The sequence below is a fragment of the Falco rusticolus genome, chromosome 3, assembly GCF_015220075.1.
Source record: "Falco rusticolus isolate bFalRus1 chromosome 3, bFalRus1.pri, whole genome shotgun sequence".
Classification (NCBI taxonomy): Eukaryota; Metazoa; Chordata; class Aves; order Falconiformes; family Falconidae; genus Falco; species Falco rusticolus.
In genome coordinates this window covers 16,678,588-16,701,592 of record NC_051189.1, presented here as the reverse complement: position 1 = coordinate 16,701,592, position 23,005 = coordinate 16,678,588, and the positions used below count along the sequence as shown (strand labels likewise).

At 43.5% G+C, this 23,005-nt stretch overlaps 1 long non-coding RNA gene across 1 annotated transcript in view; it reads left to right on the top strand.

The window, feature by feature from the left end:
- Nucleotides 1–23,005, top strand: part of LOC119145573 — a 36,539-nt gene that overhangs the window by 1,436 nt on the left and 12,098 nt on the right. The gene's annotated exons all lie outside the window — the stretch shown is intronic.

Genomic DNA, 23,005 nt, shown 5'->3' with positions numbered 1-23,005 from the left:
CCCCTGTGGAGGGCTGGGGCCTTGGGAGGGATGAAATACGCTTTCTTGCACAGGGCTGGTGCAGGACCAAAGCCCTACATGTGTTTTGCTGAAACCTGCTTTTGAGGTTTCTGTGGTAACTTCTTCAAAAGCAAATGTCAGAGGGTAATATTGGGTTGGGGATTTCACAATTCACTCTTACCTAAGATGCCCAGCCAAGGGGCAGAGTCAATACTGTGTTATTTAACCAGCTTATGCGGGACATACCAGCCTGTTACTGGTTCACAGGAAAGCCTCCCCCTCCTGTGACTGTCTCATTGCGAGTGCCAATAATCAACACCCAAGACTGCCTTGCTGCTGAAAATCACTCACATTTTTTCCCCACAAGTCACTCACGGACTGACGATCTTTTGTGAACAGCTTGTGCTTTCTGCCTGTGTTTGGTCTCAACAGCAGGACAGAGCATTGCATTTGCCATCCAGTCAGACAATAACTCACAGCTGCTTTTAGAAAAAAAGGGGGGGAAAAGAGGAACAAAGCCCAGTTTTGAGGGCTTCAACAGCTCCTGCTTGTTATTGGAGCTTCGACAGCTCCTGTCCTTTTCATCTCTTCAGGTGTCATTGAGGGAGATTTTTTTAGAAGTGTGGTTGATGTCATAATTGTGTCCTTCAGAGCAAGGACTGAAAATTGTTTATGTGGGAGAACAGGACAGGGTCCTGCTTGGTTTTGGCAACAGTCCTGTCAGCCCCAATTACTGCCCTCCCCAGTGCATAGTCTGTTAGAGGGGCAGCAACCTCCTCCCATGGACGTGGAACCCACCTGAGACCCCCAGTGTCTCTGGACAGGGGCAGATCAGAGGAAGGAGGAGAGAGAGGTTCAGGGATAGGATGCCTAAGTCATTGGGTTGGGCTGAGAGAGGATGTGCAAGGAGAGAGGGGTGACTGGCAGAATAATAAAGCAGGGCTTTTCTGGGGCTGGTTGCTGAGAGTGGTGGGGGCTGCTCTAGTGTCAAGGCTGGGACTCAGGGAGATGTGGGGATGGAAAGAATGCAGTGGGAGGTTTAAATCATGGAGACTGTGAGGTGACAGCCATGACACTGAAACATGACAAGCAGGGGGTGCCTAGAGTCTAAGACACCCTATCTCAGGCTGTGTTTAAATTTCCTATGGGGACCCTTGCTTCTTCCCACAGGCTCAACTCTCCTTGGCTTCGAAGCAGGATGCACACAAAGCCTACCAAAAAGTTCCCATCCCTTTTTTTTTTCCTCCCCTGCAGGAAGCAGAGCAGCCCTGGTTGCATATTCAGTAGTAATTTACATGGTTTTGGTTAGTTACACAAGATATGTGGAGTTTCTCTTCCCCTAACTTGAATGTCTTGCACAACTAGCCAGCATAGTGTGAATTGTCAGTGTGAATTGTCAGCCCTACAATCAGGACTACCAACTGCAGTTTGCCCTGACAAAGGACACAGCAGAAACACAGGGGGGGTTGAGAACAGGCAACAAAAATAATTAAGCACGGACAGACTTCCCTCAGGAAGAAACTGAAAAGAATAGGAATACTTTGTTAGAGAGCAGATGACTAAGAGCTATACAAATTAATGAATGGAATAGAGAAAGTCGGGGGGGTGTTGGTGTTTACCCTCTTGAGCTATAAAAGAACAAGGCAACGCTCAATTAAAGGGGAAGCAAAAAGTATCAGGTGACAAAACCCACTTTGCTTAGCATGGGATTGAGTTGCGTTTGAGGAGTCTGTCTCACCACAGAGCATGGATGAAGCCTCGAGGACTGCACAGCTTGTAGGCACTTAGGCTGATGAATCCCACAGTGTTGGTTTTTTTAAGGAAATACTTGTTTACAGGGAAAATGAGGGTAAAAATAGGAGATGGTATGTGTTTGAAAGCATTAAGATTTCTTTTCCTAACTGCTGGTTTCATGAATTCAGAGTAAAAATGTCCTTTGTGGATAAATATATAATTTTTGAGCATCTTTACTACAACAGAGTGCATTTTATTGGTTCTGGCAGTCCTCCTCTGTTACTGTCTGACAGATATATGGTCATTTAAGATGATATTTTACTTTGTGCTAATTTCCTGCTATTAGCCTCTTAGTATGGGATGTCTGATTATTGGTGCCTTTGCTTAATTGATGTGTTATATTGTGCTTAGATCCATAGGCTGAAACTGGAGCTATACTGGATACTTCAGATATATGGGAATGCCCTTTCCCAGTGATCTAAAATGGTACCCAAAACTCATCTGTAATATTGGGTCACAGCAATCTTAGGTGTAGCAGGCAATATTCAGGCTTTCTCCTACCGGAATCATAGAACTTGAATTCTTTTAGGTGTTCTACAGATTCTTGCACAAACATGATCTGATGCCTAAAGGCTCCAATTAGGAAAAGGAATACAAAATGAGCTGCTCACCTTATTGAGATGATGCTCACCTACCAGAGTAAATATGGGTGAGGTAGAAACAAGCTGATTACTAACTACATGGGAAGATAAAGGACTTGGCAGAACTGGACTAGTGCCCAAACCAGCCTCAGTAATGAGAGAGGGTAGGTTTTCATTGCTTGTGTAGTGGTCACATACTGACATATAATCACCACAGAAACTCACTGTGTGCTTGCAGGGCTCCGGGACAGTTCTTCTGGGACTAGAGGTCATGCCCCGAGCAGGTTACAAGTGGCGTCCTGACTCAACAGATACTAAACTGTTTGAATTAATATTTAGAGTCATGAGAATGTCAGAAACGGAGTTTTCCCTGTCAGAAACACAGGGAAGTGTTTGAGAACTGCTGTGTGAAGAGCTTTCCCCTGTAAGATGTTGCATACCTGGCATACCTGTCCTAGCAAAGTCAATGAAGACATACCTGTGCACTGAGTTAAGCGTGCGCTTGAGTGCCTTGCAGGGTCAATGCCAGCACACATAACAGAGTCAAGTCTTGGGCAGTTTCTGGTGCTTCTTCCCCTGTCGTCGTTTAACCCTAGCTGACAACTAAGCCCTACACAGCTGCTCGCTCACTCTCCTCTGCTGGGATGGGGGAGAGAATCAGAAGAGTCAAAGTGAGAAAACTTGTGGGCAGAGTATACAGACAGTTTAACAGGTAAAGCAAAAGCCGTGCCACAGGCAAAGCAAAACAAGGAATTCATTCAATACTTCCCACTGACAGGCAAGTGTTCAGCCACCCTCAGGAAAGCAGGGCTCCGCCATGTGTAATGGTTAGTTGGGAAGACAAACATCATCGCTCAATGTCACTCCCTTCCTTCTCCTTCCCCCAGCTTTATATGCTGAGCATGATGTCCTATGGTCTGGAATATCCCTTTGGTCAGTTGGGGTCAGCTGTCCTGGCTGTGTCCCCTCCCAGCTTCTTGTGCCCCCCCCCAGCCTGGTCAGTGGTGGAGTGGTGTGAGAAGCAGAAAAGCCCTTGGCGCTGTGTAAGTGCTGCTCAGCAGTACCCAAAACATCCCTGTGATCAACACTGTTTCCAGCACAAATCTGAGACATAGTCCCCCATACCAGCTGCTATGAAGAAAATTAACTCTATCCCACCCAAACCCAGCACATCCTACCCATCCCACCCTCTCACCCCTACTCCTTGCCCCATTTAAAACTCATTGGAACTTCAGATTCAGTGAAGGAAAACAATATTGAAAAATGTTCTAAGTGATCTTCCAATAGACATGAATAACCAATAGCAGACTTTGCAGCGGTCTGGACATTTCACACAGTTTAGAAGACTATAAAGCAGGAAACTGTTGTATAACCTGCAATGTTTTGACATTAGTAGAAGGTGAAGAGCGAGGTAGGAATGCCAGGGATAGATTCTCTCACTACACATTCGGTGGTACAATGAAAGTGATATTTGGCCTAAAGAATCTAAGGACACTATTTTCAGAGCAGCTGCCTGAATTTTCAAATGTGCTAAGTGGCTTGACTTTCAGAGACACTGATCCTAATGGTTGTATCTAGAAGGTAGGGAATGTTTTGTAATTTTTAGGGTCAGAAGGGACAGACAGATGATCTCATCTAGTTACCTGAAATGGGCCATACCATTTACCTTAGTAATTCTTTGAGCTGAAGGAATTATTCTCCTTTGTGTAAGCAAACACAGCTGAGCTCACCAATACACACTAGTTTTTCAGTTCCTTAATGTCTACAGTCAACAGGACTGATTTTCTTGATGGTAAAATTAAAAACCAGGAGGTAGTTCTTGTCTGATGTTTCTCTCCGCAGTGCATACAGGCAATGCTCAGTTTCACCATGTTTTATTAATAGGATACTTTTTCGGTTTCAAGGCTAAAAGTCCTTCATGTAAACTCTTCCTGCCTTTTTACTTCCTGTGGCCTCTGTGCCCAGCTGTCCACGTCCTACCCCTATTGTAAAGCTCATGAAAAACCAGTCAACTCAAAAGACTGGTGATCTTTGGACTTTGCCTTAACTGAAACCAGAAGTGAGCATGCTGGGAAACGGTTGTGAGAAGCAAGTGAAAGGGATCTAGAAAGTTCAGTTGTATCAGAAGTCTACAAACAAGATTTCTTCAGTCAATAATTGATGAGAAGGTTACTTTTGGGGGGAAGGACAGAGACTTGGTGAATTATATTATTTTCTACAGTTGTAGGCAAATCATGCCACTTAATTAATCCTTCAAAAACACATGTCCTTTTCTGTGTATTTGCACGCCCATACTCAGCTGAGCACCAACCTTGTTTGTTGATCTACTATTGCTTCTAAGTGCTGCTGCTGTGTGTCTCATATGATAGTTCCAAAATTACTTTCATATTATTAGAATTTTGGGTCCCTGCAATTTTGTAAGACATCTACTTGAATCAGAACCCTTGCCATGAAACTGAAAGAAGAGTCCACTGTGCTGACTAGAGGAAAAAAAATCCTACAGGATTGTGAGATTTATTCCTCTTGGTTGCAAAATTAGTGTCCCTTTGATGATTTTTGTTATCTCATGTAGCATACCCGGCACACATCTCAGAAATCTGACATAACAAAGACTTTAACATGTACCTGGATTTAGATGCCAGTCCAAATTTTGTCAGTACAAACAATGATCACAAACAGATGCATATCCTAGGATTTTCTGGGATATATTTTTTGAATGCTTGAAGTTCACAGCATGTTTCCAATCTTCTGCTGTGTGCTTAAAAATCAGGACTTACCAGTAAAAGAAGAAGTAGGTATTTTATTCGCAAAATGTGTTGCGGGTCTTGTAACAAAAAGACCTCCATCAGTTTTGAAAAACATGTTCAATGCAGAATCTTTAGATTCACCTTGTGTTTGGTTATCTGCCTTGTCACATCCCTGTTCATGGGTCATGAAGATCTAGGTTCTGCCTAAAATTTAGTTCTTTTTCTCCACTTGTGCTCATTGCATTGCGGTGTAGCTACTCCAGGAGTCAAACTGTGTTGGGTTTTTTTTGTGTGGATGCTTCAGGATTACGTTATAATTTAAAATCTTTGTCCATTAGTAATCTGAATATCCCATTCCAATTTAACTCTTGAAAGTATCAGCCACACAGTACAAAGGCAGGTGTGATGATCTGCGCTTCAGTTTATTCAGACTGATAAGCCTGTGTGAAAGCACTTGAGTTGAGCAGCATGAACACAAGCACCGGAATGGGAAAAGAGTTGTGATGGCCTTGATTCTAGCTTCAAGGTTTAGTCTCTAGTGTGTGTGACTAAGCCATCATTGGGTGTGTGACGCAGAGTACGTGAATGTGTGTCACAGGGAAGACATCTAAGGCTGACCTAGTCAATGTTGAATCTTTTGCATTAAGTCAACGGGAAAAAGAAATTGGGGTGAAATTGCTTCTGACTCCCCATATGATGAGCCTGAGGTGATTAGAACAGACTTTGGCATTTAACTTTTGGAGAATGAAGTGAAGGTGGAGGAATCCCACCCACTGGGACTAGCTGCTTGTCATGCAAACCTGACTCACAGATGTAGCAGGGTCAGCACTGTCACATTTGCTGAAAATGAAGATGCTGTATTACATTCTGAGGATTTTGCTTATCTGGAAAATTTCTCAGAGCTGTAGTAACTTATTGCAGCCCACAGTAACAAACTGCTGTTTTCTGAGGAAATCTGAGCTTGTGCAATTCACTTCTAACAGAAAGTGTATTCAAGGTTGAGACAGTGCAGACTTACCATACACCCACAAAGCCTCTCTTGCGGGCTGCTGAGTGTTAAAAGATGCTTGTTAACTTCTTTGTTTTCTGGGCATCTCTTGTAAATGGAATGATGAGGGCTTCACAAAATCATCTGTCTTGACAGTATACAGACCTCCTTGAAATCCAGCTATTGCTGTGGCTGCATTCATATCAGAACTGGAAAATCAAGACACACAAATGAAATGGTAGAAATGATTTCTAGCCTTTTGATATTGCTCCAAAGCTGAAAGATGTTTCAGCCCGAGGATCATGTTTTAGCGTATCATTAGTACCTGACTCCTTTAAATTCTTCTGGGTGGGCAGTTGCATCATGTAAGCATAAAACTCCCCAGTTTATATCAGGCTTCTTTTAGCTAGGTAAGAGTTGATGCTAATGAGAAGAAGTCTTTCTCTAGAAGAATTCAGTCTAACCAAAGCAAGGCATGGCAGAACTGGTGGAGGGAAATGAATTCCCATGCAGATCAAGGTCAGGCAGTAAGTCTGTGTCAGAGCCAGGACCAGAACCAAGTTCTTAGCATACTGGATCAGGCTGTTCTCAGCTTCTCCTGTCAGCTGGTGGGCTGGAAAGGAGTTTGAAAGAGGCTTTCAAATGGAGAAAAGAACACTTACCTGCTTCATTGACTTTACCAATAGAGGTTCTTGAGAGAGTGTTTTCTCTAACAAGCAAAGTACTTTCATCAACAGCAGTGGAAAAGGGAAAAAGAAAGCACTTACAACATTTTCAGCCTAGTGCTGAGGATGTTACGGTTTCAAAGCATGTGTAAGTAGAAAGCACAAGATGCCAATGCTTGTGCTCACCAGCAAGTTTCTCGCAGAATCAGCTGACTCTGCAGTTTCTGATGGCAAGTGTTGCAATGGTCAGAGAATGTTTCATTTCTCTGTGAAATACCTCTGAGGCACTTTGGGCTAACTCCTTATGTGATCACAGACACCATATCACCTAACTTTCAGGCACCCTGCTGTCTCGTGGCCTCGCCAGCCCCGGGTTAGGCACTCAAGACTTCCTTCCTGTGCAAAGCTGGGGCAGCAGCAAACCTCTAGCACAGGATTTAGCTCTCGTTTGCCAGGTAGGAAAACTCAACAGTAGGGCCTCTTAAATGGGGTGCCTTCCTCCAGAACAGTCCCAATACAGATTGCATGTGATAAAAATCTCTTCCGCTGTTAGACCTTGCCAGCACGACCCTTTCCCACTAAGGAGAGGGACAAGTCTTTTCACTGGTACCAGGGTATTCAGAGCTAGGTCTTTCATTTGGGAGAAAAGACAACTGTTTTCTAGTTCTTCCACCTCTTGAGTTGTTGGAAAAGGGAATAAATCTAGATATCCGTCATTCTAAGGGCAGTCACCTAGGTATGAATTAAAATGAGGTGGTGATAAACATAAAATTGACTTCTCACCAGTCGTCTTCTATACAAGGACCAGCCATAAAATTGTGCCCATGTAGAGAGTATACCTAGAATATACATATTGGTTTGGGATCTTGGAGACAAGTGGGAGAATATCTAGGTTCAATCCTGCCCAGACAGGATTTGGGCATTAGTTAAGATGCTATCAAAAAGTTTGATAGTGTCAGAAGCAAGAGGTTGCTTCTGGCATGAACTTGGTTGCCTGCAGCTCTAGATGTCAGCTGAGCAGGCTTTTTGCAGATCTCAGTGATAATAAGATACCTTCTGAAGCCCTGCTGAAAGTAGGCCTTTTTTGAGTCACACCCTCCTTGTCCAGTCTTGCCACTATTTTAGTTCACTTTGCAAATAATAAGTCTGATCTGATACTAGCAAACTCTGAAGGACAGAATGTTAATGTCCCAATCTGAGCATAAATAATTCCCTTCACTAAAGTTTCAAAGGCTGTAGAATTTTTTTCTACAACATTAGCTAAAGGCTAAAACTGTATTTCAAAGCCTGATGGACTAATTATAACATGATGCTCTTTTAATGGAGAAAAGTAGTTCTACACGTGGCAGGACAACTGTCTCCTCTGTACTGAGATCTATTTCTTTTCACAAGACAGAAATATGCTGGAGTGGATAAGTGATAAGCACTCTGAACTTTTTGTTTACTTCAGAAGTATAGTGTATCTATGGGCAAAATCTTCTGACTGCAAAGTTTTTGAGGGATCGGGAAAAAGCCTGAGCCCTGTTTTCTTCCTTTTTGGGTAAGAAAGCTGACTTATGTGTATAGAAGTATACTGTGCACTGTTGTCCTCCAAGGGAACAGACAATTTTCTTCCCATTGTCCTCTACCTTGCACAAGCCTTTATGGCGATGCAGAAAGGACGGACTATCCTTTATTTGTGACAACATGATATCCTATCTCTGTGGTGCACAGCTGTAAACAGTAGCACCTTGTCCATAGCAACAGAAGGCTGGACAGTCCATGTGGAGTGAATTGGAGCTGGAGAAATGAACCTTTACTCCATAAGAAGGTATTAAATGTAGGGTGCAATAGGAAGGAAACTGGTAGAAGAATGCAATCTTTGGAGAAATTAATGGCCCACCTGCCTTACAAGTGAACAGTTCTGAAAAATGGAGTAGTATTTCAGCCAGGGTGTTGCCTCCCATCCCTGCTATTGCAGGATAACATCAGTCTGTGGTCCTCTAGTAGCTGAAAGCTGAGTGTGAATTCAAGAGCTTGAAAACTAGACAGGGTGTCTAATGGGTCAATAAATACAGAAGAAGTGTCAGACCCCTTAGATACATCACAGGTTAGCAAATGTACTGTGGGCTGTCCCTGTGGGATGAAGTACCTGTCCCAGTAGGTGTGATGTTAGTCAAAATGGAAGAATTAAAACACAGCCTCTGCAACAAAACATACAGGAACTGCTGATCTAGGTATGATTTCGGACTATTCACTAATTGAGATTTACAGTATCAAGTAGTGGTACTCTTGAGAGACAACACTGAAACATCTGCTCTAGCCTGGCCCACTGAGGCTGGGGTCATGGAGGTGCTGGAAACATTTTTCCTGCAAAGAGCTAGTCCAGCCAGTTTTTCAACTGAAAGAGTAAGACCTATCAAACTCATGTTCCATTACCCAAGCCCTTCAGCTGATGGAAGCACTAGGATATTCTGGGGAGATTGCTGGTCACCATTTCATACATAGCTTCTTGTCCAATTAATACACCTTTTCATTAACCACACAAACAAAACTCTATACTTGTGGGAATAAATATGCAAATGCAATCTGTCCACAAGAAAGCTCTCATTCTATTTCCCTCTCCTTTTTTTTTTGGAAAAACAAAGCAAGAAATCTTCTATTCCTTGCAGTCCTAACTCTAGCATTCAGCTGATTTGATGCAGTTACTCCTGATTTACATCCATTTGAGTGAGTAAGGAGTCAGGCCCTGGTTGAGAAATACGTATTTCTACAGCACCACATTACAAGAGCCCTTAATTCCCTGATCCTCACCCTGGAATGCAAGGAAGACTTGAAGTTTGGCAGAGGTTGTAGCCAGATGCAGTGTGCTTCTAGGTTCACACCCTCTCTAATTATTACTCTTTAAAAAATAATAATAAAATGCAAATAACTTACACCTGGTAAAGCTGGAAAGGCGAAGAAAAGCAGTAAAGAACCCAAAGGTTGTGGGAGTGTTGTTATTATTATTATTATTTTTAATCAGATGAATACACACCTGCCTAAAAGTTCCTCAAACATTGTCTGCTATTGCTTTGGTATCCCCTGTTAATACACTGAGGTAATGTCCTTTGGTTGTGTTACTTAATTGAACAGATGATGGGGGGTGGAGGAAGCTATGCAGGGAAACATGCTAGAGATAGAAGACAAGAATTCCCACCCACGCAGTAGGCATGTACTGTAATAATGGAATAATTATGTGCAGTTGTTTATAGCTGTCTTCCCCTAGCATCGGTGCCTTGGGCTAGGAGTGAAGCAGGATGGGTCCTGCAATCAGTTTTCACAATCATGTTTTTGCTGCGATTTGTCTTTTATTCCCCATTAGAAAGCAGAGCATGTCTAGAGCAAATGCAGTGGCTTCAGCCCTTCAGCATACTGCAAATTTGCTCAGATTTGGGGAGGGAGGGATGTTCATGAGTGACTGGTTTGGATTTGTCTCATGACCTGTGGATCCGGAACTCTGTAATGATGGTTCTCACTCTATGCTCCCAGTCTGTCCAGAGTCGCTCAGAGCTGGATCAGTCTTGGCCTGAGACATTTGCCAGCTTTTCAGATGACAAATGCTGGGCTGTGGATAGAAACCAAAGCCAGATGGCTTTGTGTGGTGGAGACAGCTAAGTAACTGTTACTGCAATGGGCTGTATGGTGGGGATCCATTCTTGGTGTTTTTGAAGCAGGTTAGAAATTGTTCTTGTGGATTCTTTGTGATGTTTGTTAATAAAATTAATCAAGTCCTGGGTTTTGCATTTCATCATGCACTCTCAAAGTGCTGATGGTAAAATGCTGATGATTTTCCTTCTGCTGCCCCTCTAAATTTATTAGAGGATGCTGTAGGCTTCATGCAGCTGCCATTTTGTGTTCAGTTCAGCTGCAGTCTGCCACAGATGTATACACAGAATTTCATTTCCATGGGCACTTAGGAAAATATTTCCAGACAAGTGGAGTATCCACATGATGAACTTTATCTTTCTCTTGCAAAAGCCTGCATACCATGCCCATGTAGTCAAGAAGAGAAATGGGAAGTTTTCATAGAATGACTGCAGGGAGGTCAATAAACAGATGTTGGACCGGGAAACAACCGGAGAACTCCCAAGGTAATTTTTGTCATGATAGTCATACCTGCTGCATTGGATCTGTCACACAGGTTGTGAGCTTTGGCAGCAAATGGCTTATTTCGTATGCATTTGTGCAGCATGTGACATTATAAGGGTCTTGATTTGAGATGTAGTGAATATAGCTATATCTTGGAAACTCAGAGCAGCCTGCAGATATTAACTAACGAAATATGTCCACCCCATTTACTTGTAGAGTAGACCAGAATGCGTACATTAAGCTGGCTTTGGAAATGCCTTGGAAATTCAATAGAGCTGTTATTTAAGGGGTCAGAGATGTAATAGTCATGAAGTGACAATGGCCAATATACGAGGCAGCTGTTAACATCACCTCACATATGCAGCAGACATATCCCTTTCCTGAGGATGTTACAAGCTGGAGCGCTATTTTAATCAGCTAAAACTGTTGAGAGGAATGTAGAAAAGCATGATTTTGTTATCAAAACTGTTCTAAACAAGCTGGAATGAAAAATCAGCTTTGCCACAGGGGAAAAAAAAAAAAAAAGTTGTCATAGATCTTATTTAAAAAACAGTTTTGGAATATAAGATATCTAATGGTTTAAACAGTCCTGGTGCCAATGACTTGGCTTTGGAAGGTGGTTTCTGGAGAGATGGGGCAATGGAAACCTTTCAGAACTCCAGGTAGATGCTAGCCACTGTTATGGGCATACCTGTTCCTGGAGTGCTGCTCGAGTCGAGTAGCAGGAATGAACACAGCAATGACTATGTCAGTCACATTGATTCCCACTGGGGATTTTGATGGAATGAGTGCACTTCTGTGCAACACTGATTTCACTTAATCAGCCCTTTCTCATGGGCAGCCCTTATGCTGAAATGCAATTGCTATGCCTCATAGTTCTCTCCCACAGACCCCATCATGGTTAGGGTCATATGGTCATTAGCAGTGGTCTTCTTTGCTTCCTATTCCCACAGCAAACGTAGGAAGTTACCTAAAGCAAATGGGTGAATCAAGAATAAATAGCAAGGTGTGGTGGGCTAACAGAGATTTAGGAACTAGCATTTCTCTGTTTGACTTACTATCAATGATTTACCATGGAGCCTTGGGTAAGTCACTTCATACTTCTATGACTCAAGTTTCTGCCTCTGAAACAACTGTCTGCTGATCTCACTGGAGTAGTTTTAAAGCTTAATTTACTTATATTTTATAGCACTTTGAAGATGTGAACTACACCATATTATGGGAAACATTGGGAGTCATAAAACAAAGAGTCAGTGTTGCAAGAGGAGGTATGATAATGAAGTCTAAAGTCAGAGACTTAATGCCTCAGTTCTTTGCTGAATCAAAGCCTAAGACCGTGAGTTCTTTGAAACAGACTCTCCTCAATTAGAGGCCTGCTCAGAGCTGAACATAATAGGGCTATGACATAGCTGGGGCCTCTGAGCCCTTCTGTAATAAATGATTAGGAACATAAGCTTAAAGATGGCACCAGCTGTAGGACTGCTACAGGTCTCTGTAGGGTCTATCTCTTTTTCTCACGGCTCTTAGGTTTTTTTATTATCTTCAAATCTCTGTACCTTACTGCTTGTTCCATTCTCCAGGTCATTAAAGCATTGTTCGTGCTATAAATAAAGAAGATGAAATTACAGGGTACTTATATGCACGCTAGCTCGGAAGCTGAATGGGCATGAAAGGGCTTCCTGGGTTTCTTCCAATTCAAAATGTTATTGAGTTACTATGTAATCAGATAAATGAGTTGTTAATCAAAGTGATGTCAGCTTGGGACATACTATAGAAAAATGATTCCGTTGTAATCAGAACGGTATAATTAAGCAATGAGGCATGACAGGGCTTGAATTATAGCACGATAATTTTCACCTCAGTGCTACTGATGAGGGCCGTGGCTGTCTGCCATCCAAGTACCCGACTATGTCTTGCTGCACAACAACCCCAGTACCGAAACATCTGAGGCAAACTGGAGTAAAAATTATTCTTTCATCTTAACCGCCTCCCCCCCCCTTCTCCAGGGTGAAACATTTCTGTGATCAGCTGGGTCAGGCTGAGCCCAGTGCATCTGGGAACGAGCTTGACTATGTGTCTGTCTGCTATTAGAATATTTATGGCATGAATGCATTTCGCTTAACATGAGTTTAACGTGACAGCGGAGTATGAGATCCTTCACAGGGCCAATGATTTGATCCATAGTCACTATTAATTTTAAGCAAAATGCTTAACTTTACAGAAGAAGCCTGCAAAAATATTCCCTACCAAACTGTGTTTAGAGTTTCCTAGATTTAAGCCCCCTTCTCTACGTCTGAGAAATTAAAATGAGGAATTAGCTCAGATATTCACAGTTCTCTCCTCCCCTCCACTTGAGATAGAGAGAAAATTGGATAGACTTAAAGAAAGAGCACTGAGGAAGCATCAGAATAACATGGGCTTTGGCAACCTCTTCCATGAACAGGGGAGAGGGCATCTTGTGAATTAAAATGATTTCATATGGAGCGGTGACCAAATCCTGTAGTCATAGCTTGGGCAAAGCTCCTTCTGAAAGCACTGTGCATTTGGTCTGAGTCAGCAGCTGAAAGTTTGTTCCAGAGACTAAGTCTGGAGGTGAAAATGCTGGGGCTGAAAAGTTCCCCTTTCTAATGGAGGGTAAAAATGTCACATAAGAAAAATAAAAACGTGCCACCTCATTTTTCCCCATCAAGTGCTGGCTTTGCTGAAGGGGTGGGAAATATTACGCAATTTACCCTTTCCCTCAACGAACTCTCTCCCATCACGTCACTGTCAACCTTGCTCTGCATGGGCATTGCTCACACTGCTGCTTTAGGAGTGAGATTTACTGGTGAGCTGATGTACTGCGCTGTTGGCCACCTGGGCAGCACTTCCATGGTCTGCTTGTGGTTTGTGATACCTGGGGCTGCAGAAAAAAAGGTTATACCAAAATAAAGCATTTTTTCACCTTCTCCAGACTCTCTTCCAAAGTGTCCCCTGTGATGGTAGTGCATGCAGCTTTGCTGGCACCTTTGTCTTCCTGAAGGTGGAGCTGGGCTCGTCTGCCCCAGTGCTGGCAGGTATGGGCAGCCCAGCACAGATGCCCTCTGTCCCGGGACAGAGAAGGGCAGCGCTGGGCTCCTGCAGCTGCTCGGCACACCTGCACCAGACAGTTTGGCTCAGGTCTTCTGTGTGATGGCTGCAAAAGCATTTAAGAACGCCAGTCAAGATTAGTGAAGCACATCATTCTCCTAGCGTTGCCTCTGTTGCAAAAATTATGTGCTCTTGGCAATCCTGTCAGGAAACTCTGTTCCTGAGGCTAAATGCATGCAAAGCAAAGCTTCCCTTCTGACAAACAAAATAAAAATATCCTGATCTTGGCTGCAGTAGCAAAAATGCTCCTGGCCTATTAAAATTATGTCATTGAAAGAAGTGTCTCTGTGTCTGCTGGTGTATCTGTAAATCAGTTCAAGTGAATGGTCCTTTGAAACTCATTTCAGCTGATATATATGCTCTTGAGGATGAATGAACTTTTGAGCTGCTAATGCTGCCATCTCTCATAAGTCAAATCTCCAGATACTTGAATCCCATGATGATAGTAAAACCTGGGAGTTTACAAGATACATCAGCATCAATTTTTTCAGAGCTTTCACCTTGGAAGGCAAGCAGCATCCTTGGGCTGAGTGCCTGTCAAGCGAGTGTAGCTGCGATAGAGGAAAAGAGGGAGTATTTTTGTGCTCTCCTTTCAGTGCTGGCAGGAGAAGCTGGCTTGAGAGATCCTCCATTAACAAAAGAAGAGATACAAAGAGGGCAGTCATGATACAAGCTTCTCTCTGGCTTATGGTTATATCCATGTTTCTTTGAATGTAGCCACCAGAGAAGCTTTAATTATGGCACATGCAAGAGTCCTGCCTAACTTCCTTTCTCATAGTAAGGAGAGCTGCATATCTTGGGTGGGGAATCCTGAAGTTTCTTTGAACTGATAGCCTGGAGAGGAAGAAGGTTTTCTGGGTAGGATGTTCCAACAGCTTATGTGTCCTTGCTAGTTACTGTTCCTTGTGTCTGACGACAAAAGGAACGAATGAAACTGAGGGTGACAGATCCATAATTGGTCTGAGAGGAGGATGTTTTCGTAACATAATATCTGACACGTGGGACTTCCTGCCACATGATGTTCTTGAAACAAAAGACTTCTTCAGGACTCTGAAAGCTTACAAATTTACCTACACTGTTTGAATAGAAAAGTATTGACCTTCGCAGGACAGGTTACATATCAGATATTAGGTAGATAGGGTTAGCAAGAAAATATATCGCTGACATTTTAGTACATGGTTGGATTTGCATGGGACTGTCCTTCTACTGTCAGCCCATTGCTAAGCAGCCAGCTGACAACTTGGGTTTGGCTTTTGCACGATGAGATGTTTTGAAGAAAGATTCTTGTATCCTCATTAACTGTAGGCTGTGTGCAGATGCACTGTGTTCTGTTGCTGACGGGTTTGAGATGGGATGCCCAGGGCTGATGTGGTCAACAGACCCCAGAGGGTTTTATCCTCTGCCCTCCAGAAGGCTTCTTTTTGTCCACTGCCACTTTGATTTTTCCATCCGTGATTGACTGTTTTAGTTTGCTGCAAATATCAGGATTTGTCAGTAGGGTTGGAAAAGGACAAGTCGTTCTTCTGAAGGAAAAGGAGCACCTTGGCACCTGTGGTGGTCTCTCGGCACCGTTTGTGAGGCACTGAAGTTGCTAGCAGAAGCCAGCAGCAGGCAGCATGTCTGTTTAACCCAGGCCATTAGCTGAAAGTGGAGTGTGTGTTTTATACTAGAGGCAAGGAACGTCTCTGTCACATCCACGTATCACTGTGCAACCCAGAAGGCAGAGAGATCCTAAAACTATAATCTTGAGAGGAAATCAGATCCAGAATTCTCCATCTGGACTGAATTCCCAGCAGGAAAGTATTCAGTTGATGACACGAATACAAGTCTTGACCTTACATTTGTTTTTCCCCTTGACTTTCACTGGATGCAGGCATCGACTCCTTTGTGTCTGTGCGAGGCACGCTGCTGTGACAGGGAACGACTGGAGCGGTTTAGGTTTTCCATTCAGAGATTACTAAATGACTGAGAATTTAAAGAGTTCACAAAAATCGCTTTTGTTAAAAAATTTAGCAGTGCCACCTACAGGGAAGGGCCGGGAAGCTCAGCGGCTGCCCGGGCGCCTGCGGGACGGACTGTCCTTCTCCCGGCTCCGCCGAAGGAGGCTCCGCGCCCGGTGCGGTGCTCCCCCGGTGAGCAGGTTTCCCATCAACATCAAAGGGAGATCTGCACGCACTGATAATGCAGAATACTTGAGAACAGAACTTTGTCCAGAAACCACTGTCTTTGATAGCTATTGCCTTTTGATTTTAAGAGCCTCCTTCCTGCTCCCCACCCCCCCACCCCCCCACCCCCTCCCGGCCCCTTCCCCACGAGCTTTCCCAAACACTATGCATTGCATGTATAAGCTCTGGTCCAATTCCCAGTGGAAATGATGGCAGCTTTCCATTGAGTGCAATCCAGTCCTTAATGCCTTTCATGTATGCCAATGAAAACTCTTTACATTGCATACTAGCACTCTTTAAAGGCTAGAGTAGATAGACAGATTAGATTATTTAGCACTATACAATGCAGCAGAAGTGGTGCTGGTGAGTCATTAAATGGCATTCTTCCCTCTGACTCAGTGTAGAGTCAATGCCTGGGCATGTTGCTATGGGGCTCTGTGTTGTTGGAGGTGCTCTTTTTCAGAAGAGAAGTAAACCCCAAGGTTCTGATCCACTATTCTCACTACAAAACCCATTTGCCTGTGAGCCACTTGGTTGAACTTTGCAGAATTTTTCACCCTAGAACAAGTTATCCTTAGCTTCCAATAGTAAACTATTGTTCTCATTGCTAGGAGGGAGGGGGGTTTTGAGCTATCTGGAACAAAACGTTTTAAAAATAAGAATGGGTTATTGCGATACACTGTGGGGTTTAAATCCTTAACATTGAAGGAAAACCTACGCGGTCAATTACTGCACATTAATATTTAGCTTTCTGGTTTTGTTTACCACTTCAATGACTGTTTTCAATTACTGTTCCCTGCATGAAACCACTTTACTCAGGCCTGCTGCATATGAAGGGGAACTGACTTAGAAGATGACTACTCTGTTTTGCAGTAATTTTCAAGGTTTCAGACTGTTTTTCTGTTCCCTATCTTTAAGGCACTGCGTGTCTAGAGTGTGAGAGTCTTGTTTAAACCCTGTCTGTCTTCCTGGTCGAAAGATTTCATTGCAGCTCTTTCTCAACTGTGCAGGGAAAGGAGTTTCACCTGGCTCTTTCATCTCCTGGCCACTGTCCTAACCACCAGGATGTAAATTACATGACTCTCTTGCAAAAAAAACTTTCTCAAAACCTGATGTCTTGACAAGAACACTTCAGCTTTGAAATCTCACTTTGTGGAAAATGTCCTGACCAGCTTCGGTATGCAGCGAAGTTTGCTTAACAAATTACATAAGCAGCCCAGAGATGTCTGCATGGCTCCTTCTGAGAAGAGCTTTTCAGGCAAAATTCCAGCACACCTTGGGGCAGCTCTATTTTCTTGGTAATGCCCCGAATTCCCTTCTCAAGATGATAAGTGGTTCCCTACCTCTCTTCTTGAAAAGAAATCCTCTGCAGGATAGGGTGCACTGAATATTTGTCAGTGAGGAATTTGCTTTGTCTAAGAGGGTGGTGGATGAACCTTAGGTATGATGCCATCCGCTCCCCTGTGTCCCGTTGCCAGGCTTGCTTCCAGCCTCAGAGAAAGTGTTTTAAATCTAATAATTGAGATTACAAGGAGTTATTCTAGGTTTGGGCTATTGCAAGAGAGGCAATCTGTTCCTCTTTGGTAAGGACTAATGAGATGGAGAGGGCTCATCAACACAGATGAGGTAGAGATCAGGGATGTGAGGCCAGGGAGCAGCAGCAGGAGCAGCTCCTTACTTCAAAGTCAGTGTTTCACAGTATGGCATTCCTGACTAGCCCAGTGACTGCCTTTGTCCCTTGTAACATTTGTGCCAGCCCAGTGTGATAAACCCTGTATTAGGTTGTTTTATCTGTGTTCAGTTCTTTGTGTTGCAAACTCTTATGAAATTCTAATCTGAAAAACAGATATGCCCCCCACCCTCCCCAACATAAAAATTATGCTTTATGTGGGACAGGCATCTTAATCATCTTCCTGTGCCACAGTTATTGTCTGTAGCTCCAGCTAGTATCCGTTAATGATTAGCTATGAAATCCAGAGCATTCAGAAAACCAGACTTTTTATTAGGAATCATTTAATCAAGATACATTAAAGAAATGATGGCAAAATGCTTGGTCCCAAAGCTTAACTTGGAGAAACTATTTTTAAGGAGGAAAAGCTGTATTTGGGACTGTGCTTACTGATAGTTTTACATAAAATTCACAGCAGCTGGAGGAGCTATTTCCTCATTGCTTTGGACTGTAAGCTCAGCTGTGTAGATGCTTTCTCAGAACCTAATTGTTTTCATATGAACTCGGGCTGGGGGGTGTGTTGGGGGGGTGGGATGACACAGAGCTATTGAAATTATTTCGACTGCCTGGGGAAGCATTCAGAAGTTCCAAAGGAAAGTTTTATTGCAAGGTCACATAGCCAGTAACACTTACCTCCTAAAAGTCCTCTTGCTTAAAAACCCTGTAGAGAAGTCTGATTAATGCCGAGCAAAGAAAGGAGATTGACATTTTTTAATGCCACAGTTGTGCCATGCAGGGATTAACTTGCATTTATTGTATAACAGCACGCTTAACACAGTACATTTTTCAACCTAGTCAGAGATTTTTAACACCTACTAAGGGGCTGTCCTTGTAATGAAGAGTTGATAAATGAGAGAAGTTGGGAGGAAAGCAATAACCTATGTTTCCAAGAGGCAGAGCTGCTTTGGGATCGAGGAAATTAGAGAACAGAGCTTGTGACAGAGCCAGGAGCCGGATGCAGATGCCCAGCCTCAAGGTTAACTGCAGAGCCACTCATTGTCCTCAGTGCCTTTTCAGCGCTGTGACATTTGCATTGTGGCTGCTAAATCACAAATACAGCTGGATGAATTTAGTACTGGAGGGACTCGGGTGTGCTGAGCTGAGTTCCTCTGGATTTATACCATGTTAGATGAGAACAGAGTTTCGCCTTGAAGTTTGCGGTTTATGTGATATATGGCACATTCCGGCAATAATGACAAAAAATCCTCTAGTGCCTTCTTCTGAGTTATTTCTGATTTACACCCAAAGACATTAAACTTCCCTGATATTTATATCCTGGTAAATGAAAACACTCTAGGGTATGTGATCAGGAAGGGAAGTCCATCACTTCTGTTCTGCAAGATCAAGCCTAAAATTGTTTGATATTTTGGTGCAAATTTTCTTCCTAAGTTGACTATGAGGTATTTGGGAAGAAGACATAAAGATGCTGCAGAACAGATATGTGGTTTCTAGATTGAAGTTTGCTCACTGTTCAGAAGGGGAGGAAAGTGAGTGAGTGTGAGATGACTCACATAACTATCTCCAACAGATCAGGCTTAACTGCTCTGAAAAGGAAACTGCAAATGATCCTTCCCTATGTGCAAATTCTACCCTCTGTCTGCAAACACCTGCTGGTGACTTCAGTTGAAGCCACATATTGGGAGGCAAGATTTATATCTTCAGACTTTATCATGAAGAGAGGTTGTTGCAGGAGCAGAAAAAAGGACTGCCTTCTGTGTGAAAGCCCACACATCAATTCCTGTAATATCTAGGCTTCATTTTGGCTCAGTGTTCTTAATTTGGACTCTCCCGGATAGATGCAGACACTACTGGGGGACAAAAATACTATCAGATGAATGAGAAAGTCATTAATCTAGGAAAAATGAAAATACAGGAGGGAGAGCATGTGTAGGAAGAACAGGGTCTATACAGTCCGTTGCTGGGAAAGGTGAGGTTACAGGCACATATGTGAGTGCATCCTGAGAATATGCTGGTGACAAAACCGTTGCTGTTGTCCCGTGCCACTGTTCCCCATGCTCTTTCCTTGAGGAATGTCTGTAACCATAAGAACAGTGCAATCAAAGTCTGTGATGGCTCCTCTGCCCTGAAACCTGGGATATCCTAGGGCTGAAAGCCTCCAGTCCTTTCCCCAGGAGCTGAAGAGCTATTCTGTCAAACTAGCTGCTGCAGGCTTGCCTCCATGCATTGGGAATATATCTTCAAACCAGACACGCAGTGCAGTTTCTTGCTGTATTTGTGGTGCAGTTTCTTGCTGTATTAGGGAGCTGGGACTCTGCTCGCCAGTCACTCCGGCTGCGTCTCAGATTTAGCATTAGAAAAAAGGTGCAAATCTGGGAAAGTAGCCTAATTTTCCAGGGCAGAGGGCAAAAGGGTTTTATATGAAGGCAGGTTTGCTGCTTTTTAAAAAAGGCAATTACGTTGCCCTAACAGAAATGAAAAAGAGTTCTCACAGTTTTTTTCCACAATTGCTATGAGTAATGTTTCCAGTCGCTTGGTTTGTGTTGTGCATAATGAAATATAAATACTGCGTGGAATGCTTTGTCATAGAAAAATATTTATTAATAGCAGATTTGCAATCATCATCTTGTCTTTGATTTGAGCAGGTTTTTTCTTCTCATAAGGTTCTTTCAGGCTGCTGAGCTGTGACTGATGTGTGTTTATTTCAGTTGAGTCATCAGTATCATTAATATTATCTTATTTACCAATGTTTGTCATTTTACAGCATTTAACTGGTAGGGTGACTCACCTCAGAGAGAAATGAGAACATGAATATAACAGGCTTTTTTCCTTCTTCCCCTTTGGCTTGGGATAGGAACAGAGAATGACCTTTGAGGCACAGCCTGAGTCATGCAGTTATCGTATTTACCTCTGCTGTTGTGAGATTAATAATTACAAGCATCTCTACACACAAGGGAAAAAAAAGCTTGGGCTTTTGTCCGCACTTCTGCTTGCCTCTCCACGGCTCACGTGGAGAGACATTTTCAGCAGGCCACTGGGAAAATGTGGCTCTCTCCCTTGCACAGGAGCAAAGGAGGCAGCAGAGAAGAGACTGAGGAGGAGCTGAGGAGGAAGGCTCCCCAGAGGAGCCATCCTGCTGGCCCTGCTTGAACTTAGTGAAATTTGCTTAGGGCACTATGAAACATTTGCATTTGCTTTTCAGCTCAAGTGTGGGAACTGACTTAGCAGAACTTCAGCCAAACCTGCTTCTTCACAGCTAGAAACAACCTTTTCCTTTTCGTATCTGCCTGGTATTAATTACTGCAGTGTGCTGCTTGCATCGCAGCAACCCGCGGAGAAAACATGGGGCCTTTTGTAACAGGCATTGCAGACAGAGCCTGAGAGTGCCACGAGTCAATCCCACCACTCTGTAACTCCTCGTGAGAGCAGCACTAAAAGAAGAGACCCAGCAAAAGATTTAAACATGTAAAAGTCAGGCAACAAGAGAGAGCAGAGCAGAACCCAGAGCCCTTGCCATCTGCAGTGTGTAAGCATTGTAAAAGGAGGCTTACTGAAGGACCCCATAGCATCTCCTTCCCGGGGACATTTCCCACTTATACAGTCCCCTCATGGCTTTGCTGTCCCTCTAGATGAGGACTGAGGCAAAGAAAAGCTGATGACCCCAGAAAGCTGGTGCGTTCAACAGGGAATTGCCCAGAGTCAATGTATTCAGCATGCAGCTGCCTACAGCTCATTAGTCAGAGCGGCTGAGAACCAGGGTGGGTGGTAAATCCCAGCCCCAGAAGCTTTAGTTTCAGCACCTCCCTGTAGCCCTGTGCCTACTTAGACACCTTGCCCCAAAAATGAGGCAGGGTAGCAGGGTCAGGGAAGAATAAGTTTGGAAAACGCACTTCCCCTCTAACTTTAGAGTGTGATTCTCATTTTTCTGTTCAGCAAAGGACTGGGAGGGTACCACCTACCACCCTGTACCAGTCCAGCAGCTACAGAGCTGCTGTTCTCCCCTGAGCCTCAGAGCTTTCAAATACGTAAATAGTAGTTCCTTGAAAAATGCCCTAGATACGGCAATACAGGCTTCTATATGGGCATGCAACCCTTCTTTTCTTTTACAGCCCTGCCACTGGGCAAAAAATAATATTTTACTCACTGGCTGAGAAAGGGCCAAAGAAGCTGCCATAGTTTTGTGCAAAACTTACCCCAAGACTGACACCCAACTTGTTCCTTGCAGGCAAACGCCTGAACTATTGGGGTAGAACTGCATCTATACCTCTGTTTCAGGACAAGTGATTGTGTTTCAGTGTATAACCTTGTAGGAGAGAACCCAGGCTTTTAATTTCTGCTAGCAGAAGAAGTAATTCGGCTTTCAGCTTCCCACTTGTTGGCTGAGGGTGTTCATCATTAGACTGCTGCTCTGAAAGAAAAGCATCAGGTGCCACAGCTTTGCCTGAGGGGCCTGATCCTGTCTGTGAATGAGCTGTGACTGAACACCTGGATTCCAGGCTTAGGTTTGAACAGAGCCTGAAATTGCTCAACCTCACAAAACCCCTGTGTTTTGTCAGAAGGTGATGACCTGAGATGCTTGTGTGGCAGCTGAGCAGGGGTGTTCGTGTTCACAACTTTGAACTGCGCTTACAATTATTTCTAATGTGTGTGCTGGACCCAGAATAAAAGTACTATTTGATGATGTGCCCGAAACCGTGCAGGTTGGCGAGGGATAGACAGCAGCTTTCCTGTGCCTTAGCCGAGTGCTGTGATTCCAGAGACCTTTACCTAAGAGCTCTTTTCTAGGAGTAGGTTATTGCAATTACATTTCATTGCAAACCTTTGTCCTGTAGATTACTGCAACGTGTAAGTTCAGTGATTGGAACTTGGGTCCTGAGTTCATCTTTTCGAACAGCCACACTGTGCTGCTCTGCTTTTCGGAGAAAGCTCTTGGGTAAGAGGGTCTTTTTCAACAGTGCCTACCTGTTTCCTAATAAATCTGTGTATTTATAGGGCTGGCATCTTAAGAGAGTTTCTCTCTAATGTGCTTGCCAAGGGACCGATAACTTGGCATCTTTAAGTAATCGTAATCCCAATGTTGCCAAATGAAACTTTCTAATTCAGGAACAAAACTTCCTTTTTGTCCCAGCAGACAGAGTT